Source organism: Piliocolobus tephrosceles, chromosome 6 (genome assembly GCF_002776525.5).
Source record: "Piliocolobus tephrosceles isolate RC106 chromosome 6, ASM277652v3, whole genome shotgun sequence".
NCBI lineage: Eukaryota > Metazoa > Chordata > Mammalia > Primates > Cercopithecidae > Piliocolobus > Piliocolobus tephrosceles.
In genome coordinates this window covers 160,034,553-160,046,924 of record NC_045439.1, presented here as the reverse complement: position 1 = coordinate 160,046,924, position 12,372 = coordinate 160,034,553, and the positions used below count along the sequence as shown (strand labels likewise).

The following is a 12,372-nucleotide window of genomic DNA, read 5'->3' as shown; positions in this document are numbered from 1 at the left end:
CACCGTTTTCCAGAGCTAATCTTGTGATTGATTTCATGGATGAAGTGTTGTTAATATATAAGTCTCATGTGTTCTCCTGCATTTGGGGTATGGATTATCTAGTATTTCTCACTGGCTAAGAGTATGCTTACTGCTGGTTAGAAGATAATTCAAATAAGGCTACCACTTCTGCATATTTTTCGTTTCTCTTGAACTCTGCATTTGTGAACTACATGGCTACCCAGGACCAAGCACCTTTTGAGTGAAATGGTACAGTCTTTTATTTAATTCTGAAGATAATATGTCCAGATACCTAGTAATATTTCCATTTTACACCTTAAGAAACTGAGCCCTAAATTCTCACAGAAAGATGTAGAGGCTCCCAATTCTATCTGCTTTTAAGCAAATGCCCTTACTACTGTACTGTCTACTTCTGTGTACTATGCCATCCAATTCTGAAAGACATAGGCTTCCCCATCCCCTACTGAGACTGGTTCAAGAGACAAAAATACCCTTTTGGCAGCCACTGATGGATTGCAGTGAGAAGGCATGCAAACAGGTACCTTCCTGGAAGTTGTCTCCCAAGGCTATTGCTCTGAGACTCAAGTATATAAACGCTAGAATGAATATCAACTCTGGCAGTAAATGTTATTTTTATATTACAGTTGACCCTTGAACGATGCAGCTGTGAACTTCATGGGTCCCCTAACATGCAGATTTTTTTTCTCAACTAAGGGCCGATCCAGTATTGGTGGGACTCAGAACCTGCATATACAGAGGGCTGACTTTCATACACACCAGTTCCGCAGAGCCAACTGCAGAACTTGAGTGTGCATGGATTTTGGTATACACAAGCGGTCCGGGAACCAATCCCCGTCACGTATACCAAGAGATGGCTGTATGTTACGTTATATTCATTTGTTCTGTTATTTTATAAGGTTCTTCATTGTACTTTGTGGGAATTCACCACTATTTCTTCTTTTTGGTGCACCTTTGGTCATTTCTGGCAGCAGTGGTGAGTGTATTTACTCTTAGCAACCTCTATGCTGCTACCTACTCAGAGTTTCAAAGGTGATTCATTAAAGGGCACAAGGAGTATAACAGCAATATCTCTGTAATATGATTGATCATAGATAAAATTTCTAATAGTTATAAAGTCATATCTTGATGCATCTCTGAGAATAGTTGAACATATCTTGTGCTATTCTTTATAGAGAAATTATCTTTGAAACTGAAGTCTTAATTTTATTTCTAGCTTTTTATAACAACATAATCCCTACTTGGTGTGTATCTTAAGATCATTTTTAAATATATGATTTGAAGGGCAAGCTAGTTTTATGTGAAAAATGACAGATAAAGTAGCTTCCAACTCATCATCAGAGTTGATGATATTCTAAACCTTTTCTAACTAAATTCAGCTTCTTAATTTTCTCAATATAAATATGAAAATATTAATTCATTAAATAGTCTACAAGTATTCAGTAGTTGAAGACTTAAAATAGTGCTTGTAATAACAGGAGAAAAAGGACAATACAGGTATATCTCACTTTATTGCACTTTGCAGATACTGAGTTATTTTGGTGGCAACCCTGCAGCACCATTTTTCCAAGAAAATGTGCTCACTTCATTAGCATTTTTAGCAATGATTTTAAATTAAGATAATGTACTTATTTTTAGGCAATGCTATTACACACTTGACTACAGTTGAGTGTAAACATAACTTCCATAAGCACTGGGAAACAAAAAAATTTGTGTGACTCACTTTACTGCCATAATCACTTTATTTGCCATGGTCTAAAACTGAACTGGCAGTATCTCTGGGGTATGCCTGTATAGATATTTTGGTTGATATTATTGTATGCAGAATTCATAAAAATAACAGCGAGGCTGCTTAATATATTTCAACTAAAAATTGCCAGCACAATTAATATGTAAACCACTAGAAATAAGATTTTGTTAATTTTTTTTTTGAAACAGTCTTGCTCTGTCATTCAGGCTGGAATACAGTTTGGTGTGGTCTCAGCTCATTGCAACCTCCGCTTCCCGGGTTCAGGTGATTCTCCTGCCTCAGTCTCCTGAGTAGCTAGGGTTACAGATGCATACCACTACGCCTGGCTAATGTTTGTATTTTTAGTAGAGATAAGGGTTTTGCCATGTTGGCCAGGCTGGTCTCAAACTCCTGACCTCAGGTGATCCACCTGCCTTGGCCTCCCACAGTGCTGGGATTACAGGCGTGAGCCACCGTGCCTAGCAAAATCAACTCTGAATCTGAATCAGACCTTTGAAACAAAAATTACCAATCCAAAAAACGTGCAGTCCCTGCCCCTAAGTTTGAAAAAGTGTCAAGGAGGGACATTTGGAAAGATGTCTCTAAGCAGTCAGTAAGAAATGAAATCAGGGAGAGCTCTTTCAGCAACTGAAAAATACATGCAAAAAAGCCTGAGGCGGACAGATCACCTGAAGCCAGGAGGTTGAGATTAGCCTGGCCAACATGGTGAAACCCCGTCTCTACTAAATATACAAAAATTAGCTGGGTGTGGTGGCAGCTACCTGTAATCCCAGCTCCTCGGGAGGCTGAGGCAGGAGAATCTCTTGAACCTAGGAGGTGGAGGTTGCAGTGAGCCGAGATCACGCCACTGCACTCCAGCCTGGGCAACAGAGTGAGACTCTGTCTCAAAAAAAAAAACGAAAAACAGATTCAGAGTTTATTTCCTTCCCAAATACTTCATAGATGTTGGTTTATAGGAATAACTTAAAGTCTTACTTGCTTTCTGTCTTTTCTAGTGATTTTTATCATGGATTCTGATTGCCTAGATCTGCTAATTCATTAAGGGTTACAAAATTGTGATATTTGAATTCTTTATTCCTCCTTCATTACCTGTAATACTTCTTAAGAAAAACTCTTGCTCCTCAACTCTATGACTACCCTAAATTATAGATCCACATATAGGACCTGTATACATGTATATAAATATGTACATATCAGATACAATAATGCTTAATTCTTTCCCATTATTTACTAATTTTCAAAATAATGTGATTCCCTAACTGCTCTCTAAATGTTAATCAATGTGGTGGTAATAATGGTGGTGTCGATGTTGTGTGGGGTAAAATTTTAATACAGTGAAATACCCAGGGCTTAACTGGGTTAGTTTTTAAAAATTACGTTTATGTAACCGTATTTCAGTCAAGGTATAGACTATGTCCATTAACACAGAGTTCCCATGTTTTCCCTTCCAGTGAATCTCCGTCCCCCATTAGAACAGACAATAACTGTCCTAATTGCTGTCACTGTACATTACTTTTGTCTGCTCTAGAATTTCTTATGAATGGAATCTTATATACTTGTACTCTGCATCGAGACTCTTTAGATTCATCCATGTTACTGCATTGATTTATAGTGCCTTTAAACAAATTATGGAGTACTGTTGCATTATATGAATACGCAAAATGTGTTTTTTTTACCTGTTGGTAGACAGTTGGATTGTTTCCAGTTTGGAACTATTGTGAATAAAGCTGTCTAGTCTTATTGTGGAAATGTTTTATTTCTCCTGGGCAAACATGTAGGAGTGGAGTTTTCAAAGCATATCGTAGGTACATATTTAACTAAAAGTGTCTTTTCCTCATTTTTAATATTGGATTTTTGTATTTCTATTGACTATAGATATTTTCTTAAAATATAGCAGTATGCCTTATCTTTAGTTTTGCTTTTTTTTGGTTTCAGTTATCTTTGGTCAGCAGTGGTCCAAAAATATTAAGTAGAAAATTCCATGAATAATGCAGAGTTTTTGATGTGTGTTTGTGTGTTGGTAGGTGCGGGGTGGGGAGGGAGGGTTGGTTTGTTGGTTGAGTGTTGAGTTTTTTTTTTTTTTTAAGAGACAAAGTCTCTATCATCCAGGCTGGAGTGCAGTAGCATGACTACAGGTTATTATAAACTGAAGCTCGTGGGCTCATGCAATCTTCTTACCTCAGCCTTCCGAGTAGCTGGTACTACAGTTGTGCAGCTAATTTTCAGGTTTTTTGTTTTGTTTTGTTTTGTTTGTTTTTGTAGAAACAGGGTCTCACTGTGTTGCCCAGGCTGGTTTCAAACCCCTGGACTCTAGCAATCCTTCCACCTCAGCCTTCCAAAGTGCTGGGATTACAGGTGTGAGCCACTGCGCCCAGCCAACAACTCTTAAGTTTTAAAATACATGCTATTCTGAGTAACATGGTGAAATCCCCCACCTTTCCACCCAGGGCATGAATTATCCTTTTTCCAGTATATCCATGTTGTCTAGACTACCCACCACTTTGAGTCTATTGGTCAGATCGACTGTTGCAGTATCTATCGCATGCTTGTGTTCAAGTAACCCTTATTTTACTTAATAATGGCCCTGAAGCACAAGAGCAGTGATGTTGGAAATTCGAATATGCCAAAGAGAAGCTGGGGAAAGTGCTTCAAGGAAAGAATTTAAAAGTCATATGTTGAGGTTGCTAAAATCTATGGTAAAAATGAGTATTTTATCTATGAAATTGTGAAGAAGGAAAAATAAATCATGCATGGTATATACAGGGTTTTTGCAATTTCAGACATCTGCTGGAGGTCTTGGAACGTATTTCCCATGGGTAAGTGGGGAATACCGTATATTCTGTATAAAAGGCCCATTTCTGATACGTACTTTATGATTATTTTCACCAAGTCTGTGGCTTCCTTTTTCATTTTCTTAAGGGTATTCTGGTGAGCAGAAATTATTAATTTTTGAAGTCTAATCGATTTTTTCTTTTATGGTTTTTTGTCCTTTTATATCTTTGCCTAGCCCAAAGCCACAAATACCTTATTTTTTCTTCTAATAGTATAATATAGGTTTAAATTTTATGTGTAAATCTGTGATCCACCACCAATAAATTTTTGTGATGCTGTTAGATAGTGGATGTCATTCATTTTCTAAATAGTTTTATTTATTTGTTCCAGTACCATTTGTTAAAGAGACTTTTCTTTCCCCATTGAATTGCTTTTGCACCTTTGTTGAAAATCAGTCTATGTATGAGCCTTGTTTCTGGAATCTCTATTCTGTTCTATTAATTTGTTTGGTCCTTTTGCCAAAACGACACTGTTATAGTTACTGCAGTTTCAAATCAGATGCTGTGAGTCCCACAACTTTTTCATTAGGTTGCTTTGACTCTTATTTGCATATAAATATTAGAATCAGTTAATTGTTACAAACAAAAAAAAGGGCAAAGCCTGCAGAGATTTTGATTTGGGTTGCTTTGATCGGGGTAGGTCAATTTGGAGAGAATTCACATTGTAACAATATATTCTTCCAATCCTTGAACACCGTACCTCTCTCCATTTATTTAAATGTTTGTTAGTTTATCTCAGCACTGTTTTATAAAGTTTTTAAATGTTGAAATCATGTACTCTTTGGTTAGGAATACATTTAAAATATGTTTCTAATGCTATTAGTGGTGTTTTTAAATACTGCTTTTCACTTGTTTTTTACTACTATATTGAAATAAAATTGATTTTTATATATTGACCTTGTATCCTATAACCTTTTTAAGTTGATGTATTCTAGTAGTTACTTAGTAGATTTCATAGGGTTTTCTGGTAAACAGCTATGTCATCCACAAATCAAGACAGGTTTCTTTCTTTCCAATCTTTATGTGATTTATTACTGTTCCTCTGTTGCATTGGCTAGAACCTTCGGTAGAAGGTATTCTTACTTTATTCGTCATTTTATTGAGAGAGACTATAATATTTACCATGAACTGTGATGTTAGTTGTAAACAAAAAGTTTGTATTTCTCTGGGATTAAATACCAAGAGTCCATTTGGTTTTTTACTATTGAGTTTTAAGGGTTCTTTGTGTATTTTCTAGGTATGTTCTTCCTTCATTGAATTGTTTTCTTCACATATGTTAAAAATCAGTTGAGAATATGTATATAGGTCTGCTTCTGAGATTTATCTCTTTATCTCTGTCATAGGGTTTTGTTTCATTTATTTTGAGGCTCTGTCATTTGGTTCATACCCACTTAGAATTACTATGTCTTGGTGATTGATCCTTTATCATATAAGATTTTTCTGTTTTGCAGTTTTCTTTGCTCTGAATCTGATAGGAATGTAACCATTTCTGTTTAAATGTTTGCATGATCTGTCTTTTACTATCATTTTACTTTCATCCTGTGTTGCTGAATTTGAAATGAATCTCTTGTAAACAGCAGATAGTTGTCATTTTAATAAAAACTGTTAGTCTCTGCCTTTTAATTTGTTTATTTGGACCATTTCTATTTAAGGTAATTATTGATATATTAGGGCGAAGTCTGCCATTTTGTTTGTTTTCTGTTTCTGTCTTCTGTTGATGGTTATTTATTTATTTATTGCGTTCCATGATTACTTGAATATTTTTTAAGATTTTCCCTTGATTTATTTGGGGTTTGGGTTTTGTTTTGTTTGTTCGTTTGTTTATTGTTTTGTTTTGTTTTGAGACGGAGTCTCGCTCTGTTGCCCAGGCTGGAGTGCAGTGGCACAATCTTGGCTCACTACAACATCGGCCTCCCAGGTTCAAGCAATCCTCCTGCCTCAGCCTCCTGGGTAGCTGGGACTAGAGGCACATACCACCATGCCTGGCTAATTTTTGTATTTTTATTAGAGATAAGGTTTCACCATATTGGCCAGGCTGGTCTCGAACTCTTGAACTTGTGATCTGTCTGCCTCAGCCTCCCAAAGTGCTGGAATTACAGGCATGAGCCACCGTGCCAGGCCTTTTATGTGTTTTTTTATAGTTTTCATGGTCATTGTGGGCATCACATTATAGATAATGTGACTTATCACCATTCACTGCCATCAGTACCATCACTTGGAATGAGATGTGGAAACCTTAATTTCAGTTATGTCTCTTTCCCGACTTTTAAATAGTATTGTTTTGAGGATTAATGCTGTTAACAGTTTTTGTATCAGTTACCCAATATGACTTATAGAACTTAGGAAGGGAGTGATGCTCTGTTGTATGTACCCATGTTTCTGCTATTTCCATTATTTTTCCAAGATTCCATCTTTTATTACTTCCATTAGCCAGTCTTCAAAGGCAGTTCTGCTAGTGAGAAATTCTTTTTCTTTTTCTCTTTCTGAAGATGACTTTATTTTCCCTTTATTCCCGAAGAATAGTTTTATTTATGTTGTTTGGGGTTCGCTCAGCTTCTTGAAGCTGTAAGTTTGTGTCTTTTGCCAAACATGGAAAATTTTCAACCATTATTTCTTCAGGTGTTCTTTCAGCCTCACTCTTGTCTCCATTCTAGGCCTCTAATGATACAAATGTTGAGTCATTTGTTACTGTTCCCCATGTACCTGAGGTATGGTTCATTTTTCAGTCTGTTTTCTCTCTTTTGTTCAGATTTCTGTCCTTTGTCATCTTCACTCTACTGTTGAGCCCATCTAATGATTATTTTTCTCCTATTGTATTTTTTAGGTCTATAATTTCCATTTGCTTTTTTTTCCTTGTAACTTCTGTTTCTTTGCTGAGATTTTCTATTGTTTCATTTTTGAAACAGTAGAACTTGTAATTGCTTGTCAAATCATTTCTGTGATGGCAGCATTAAGATCCTTGTCAGATAATTTCAACATCTTACTCATCCCAGTGTTGGCGTTGATTTTCTTTCCTTCATGTGATTTTCCTGGTTCTTGGTATGACAGATAAGTTATGGATTGTGTCTCGGACATTTTAGTTATTATATCAGGAGACTCTGTACTTTTAAAAAATTTTAACTTCAGTAGCAGCCTGTTTAGGTTTAGCATGTAGGTACTAGCATATATTTGTGGGCTGTGGTTCCAGTGACCATTTTTCGGAGCCTTTGTGTGCTGTTTTGGTTTGTTGCTTTTATCTCAGTCCACTGCGGCTCGCACTGGTTCCAGTAGTGCTGCTTGAGGGGCTTCTCCAGGCTGAGCTGCGCAGAGTGTGTTTGGGTGAGGGAAGAGCACCCCACTAGATTGTCGTGGGCCGGAGGGCGCTTCCTCAGCCTTTTGCCTATTGTGTGGCAGGCTCCCCCTTGCTGGTGTTCCTGGCAGTGCTTCTGACCACATTGTGTCCCTGGGCTGTGGAACAGTTCCGGGAAAGGTGAACACTCCCAGGACCAATTACAGCAGAATTCCTCCTGCCAGTACACAGCGTCACTGTGTCTCTGGACCATCTAGGAGAGTCTCAGGCATGGCTTTACTTCTTTTGGATTTTAAGATTTTTCCTCTGCCTTCAGTTTCTAGTAGTATTGTTCTGTTTTATTCACCTTTATGTTTCTTCTAGTTTAGTTTTAATGTCTTTGTATTTGATGTGATTTTTTTCCTTGCATTTCTAATTACTCCTTAGTTGTGTCATGGCTTTCTTTTCTTCAGTTACCCTCATTCGAAATTTCCCATTTCTAATGATCTGTTATTTTTAAAATTCTTTTTAGCTCAGTTTGAAATTTGTTTACAGTTTTCATGTTTTATTTGGATATTGTTTGGTTTACTTTCATTTTCTGTAGGGACACCATTCTCACGTATATGCACATACTCTTTCTCTAATAATTATACTTTTCACTCTGTTCTGTTGGTTATGTATTTATTTTTCTTTTTTTTTGTGAGGGAAATGAGTGTCTCATACTTGCACGAGGGAGAGATGGGCCAGGATAACTTTTCTTGCTTTTTAGGGACAGGGAGAGATCTGTGTTTTTGTAAAATGGTCAAAAATATGCCCTTGTGCTTTCTGAAACTACCTTCTTTACTCCTCTACCCCACACACATATTTGAACTTTTTTTGGTCCTTATTATCTTTGATCTGGTCCATTTGGAAGTTATTCCCACAAGTTTTTCCTTGCTACAAGGTTTGTTTTCGCGGGAGGATTTGGTATTCGGGAATTTTAAGGTCCCAGAGCTTACTGCATCATGATCCGTTTGTAATCATCTGCAAATTAGATCCTGTAAAACTTTTTTAAACTTTTCGCCCTGTTTTCAGATTGGCCTGTGCTTTCCAGTGGGTTGGCAGTGTTGAGGTTTTTCCTGTTCACAGGGCTGTAAGAAACCCAGTCAGTCACCTTCCATCTGCTTCCTTACTAACCAGTCTTGTACTTGTCAGAGCTTTGTCCACTTACATGCAATGGTTCATGGTTTTGTTGTAGATAATGTCTCTGGGTCTTTGGTTTTCTCAGTTTGCTCTTTTTGTAGGGGAGGTTGGGAGGGAATAAAACCAAAAAAAAAAATAAATAAATAATAACTGTGTCACTGCTATCATCATCTTTCCAGAATGTGCCATCTGCCCTTCACCTGATTTTCGTATTTATCAGTATCATTACCTTAATCTGTTATCTCATTGGGATTGCAAAATGGCTGTTTAGAGGGGAAAAAAAATTCCATCTGCTTGTCCTACATATATACCTGGCATTGTTTTTTCTCATGGGTGCCATTCGATTACCTTGAAAAACAGTTCTACTGAAAAGGCATGATCAAATAGATTTAAGGTTTTTAGAGTAAGGAGTTAATGTAATAACTTTAATAGTGACAATTTAATTTTGTTTTTTGGTTGGTTTTGCTGCCTTTTTGAATATTAAGAACTCATGAATGTTTTTGTATTTAATACGTTTCACAGTCATTACTCTAAATGATACTCAAATTGCTTAGCCTTCGTGTGCTTTTAAAATGACTCTATTAGATTTTGAAATTTCTAGCTAATCTCGAACATTCATTCTCAGGCCTGGAATAAGTTATTTTTCCAATAAATTGTTGGAGAATGGCATTTAGAAGTCAGATTTTAGATGCAAAGTATGGCCTTTGGTTTTGAATGTTACTACTTGTAGGCCTTATCAGGATGGAACTAGGAAAATAATCTTTCTAGTGTATCCTGAGGATCATCCTACATCGTTGCAGAGGTGTTTTCCATTTTGTTTTGTATGACTGAATACTGCTACTTGGTGCGGATGCAGCATAGCTCATCAATATTTATAGGCATCGAGGTTATTTTTAACCTTTTGCTATTAGTACTGATGTCACAGTGAATCCTCTTATGTTCATGCATTATTCCTTACATATGTAAGGTCTCATTAAGATAGATTGTTAGAAGTGGGATTGTTGCATCAAATGGTAGATGCATATATAATTTTGCTAGATACTGCCAGATTCTCCTTCACAGAAAAGTAACATTTTGCATTCCCACCAGCAGTTTACAACAGTATCTCTTTTCTTAAAACTTTCCAAACATGATGTGTTGTTAAATGTGGATGTTTAATCTGCCAATTGAGAAATGGTATTTTACTATACTTACAATTTTTGAGTTTACCTCAGTTATGAATTGATGATGGACATTTTTTCTTGTACTTAAGAGCTGTTTATAGTTTTATATGGCCTTTTGCTCATTTTGCTGCTCAGCTGGTTGTTTTCTTCATTTTTAGAAACTTTATATGTTAAGGAGATTAGTCCTTTAACGCTAGTAAATTTGCAAATATTTTTTCCCAGTTTGCCATTTGTCTTTTAACCTTGCTTATAGGATTTTTGCCAAGTGAAAGCTTTTATGTTTATGTAGTCAGCTATTAATCTTTTTCGTTATTATGCTTCGATACGCATTTCTTTAGTTAGGTTTATTTTATTCATTTTCTTTGTTTTTTAATTTTCTAGACTCTATCCTCAGTAGAAATTTTAGTCATATTGTTTCTTCTTTGGTCACCTTATAATAAAATTAGCCTTTATTTCCAAAGTTACTTTGCATATTTCTTAAGTATTTTTTAGTATTCTTATTTCTATTTAAGATGTGCTCATTTCTCTCTGAATTTGTATTTCTCATCATTGGTGGTCTGTCTTGTCTGCTGCTACATTCTCCCTTTGTGTTGGAATGTGGTGTTACAGGTTTCCTGTTGTTTATGACTGAATTTTTCTGCTGTACTTTTCTCTACTGGAAAGTTTTGCTTCTCATTTGCCAGACTCTTTCCATAATAACTTTATTTGGACTTAGGAATTCTGTTTTTCTTGTTTATGTTTCTATAATAGATGTTACTTTTTTCTGGACATGTTATTACTAGACCTCAGAGTGGAGCAGAGAGGAATTTGTGTGGCTTTAGGGGTCTTGGCTGAAGGCATCCCTCTTCTATTGCTTTAGTAAGGGCAGAATCACCACTTTCTGATTTTTCAGCTCCATCCACTTAATGAGGATTCTTTTTCATTAGCTGCTTCCACCCCTTTACAGCCACTTAAGGGACACTTCTGCTTTCCAAGGTACCCCTCTTCCTTTCATGCATGGTGCCTTCCTGAGCCTGCCATTGCTGGACCCAAGTACTTTTCTGTAGTCCTTCCGTTAACCAACCTGTTGCCAGTGCTCTAACCTGCCCTCAGTAGTGCTCTGTTGAGGGGCGGGTGCGGTCTGGCCTTAGGTGATCCCTAATCAGTATGATTCTGCACAAGCCACTCTTCGATGTAGCTCCTGCTGGACCCTGCTCATTTCCCCACTTCTATGGTGTTTGGAGTTTATTGCTCTGTCTCCTAGTTTTACTCTAGACCTAAGTCATAGGGGTTTTATTTATTTCTCCCCTTTTTGATCTGGATAGATTTTTAGAGATGTTAGTAGGATGTGATCAATACAGCCACCACTTTTTTGTGGAAACCTAGAAGTTTCTTCATTTTTTCTTCAGCTTTCTAAATAAATGCATTCTTATTTAATTCAACGTGTTACTGTAACGCACATAACACTTATAGGAAGAGACAAATTTTGTTCCCTAATTGTTTTCATTGTATAAAATTTTTAAAGGTTTCATTTAAAAGAAAGACCAAAGCAGCAGCTCCGTAATGATATAGCCGGACTGGTCATTGTGACCACTACTCATCTGCCACTTCCTGCAGGGTCTGTCTCTCTCCTCTTCGGTGGTGCTCTTTGATCTGCCTCCTTAGGTGTAGCTGGTTCAGTTAAGCTTCAGAGCCCCACTGCAGTGTGAGGAGGCTTTATCACCACCCGCTGCAGGGCAGCTTTTCTGCTGTGTTGGAGGGCTCTGTGCTCCAGCAGACTTGTTTTCTCTTGCCAGCCTCCCCAAAAGGAATGTCACGAACTGGGGTCTGATTCCTCTCCTCCTCAACTGAGAGATGCTCCTGCTAGTTTCATGTCCCGTTTTCTGTGGTTGTGTGTTTCTTTTTTGTTTTCTCTGGCTGACTGGTAGATTCGTAGAGGGGCAGGGAAAGGACGTGGCAAGAGATTGGAGAAAGCCAAGAATTCTAATAAAACCTTTAATTTATTTCAGATAAATGGTGTTGCAGCAACAAAAATGCCAACATTTTGGTAATAAAAATAGTATGTTGGAATATTAGAATATCAAAAACTAGAAAATTGTAATTACTGATTTGGGATGTGTGATGTTCTCTGCTAACATTCTGGAAAGAATTTTTTTTTTTTTTTTTTTTTTTTGTTGAGAT

The 12,372-nt window shown here is 36.9% G+C and overlaps 1 protein-coding gene across 13 annotated transcripts in view; it reads left to right on the top strand.

Annotated features, from left to right (window-relative positions):
* The window catches only part of UBE3A (ubiquitin protein ligase E3A), a 100,374-nt gene that overhangs the window by 83,578 nt on the left and 4,424 nt on the right, over positions 1 to 12,372 (top strand). The window lies entirely within an intron of this gene.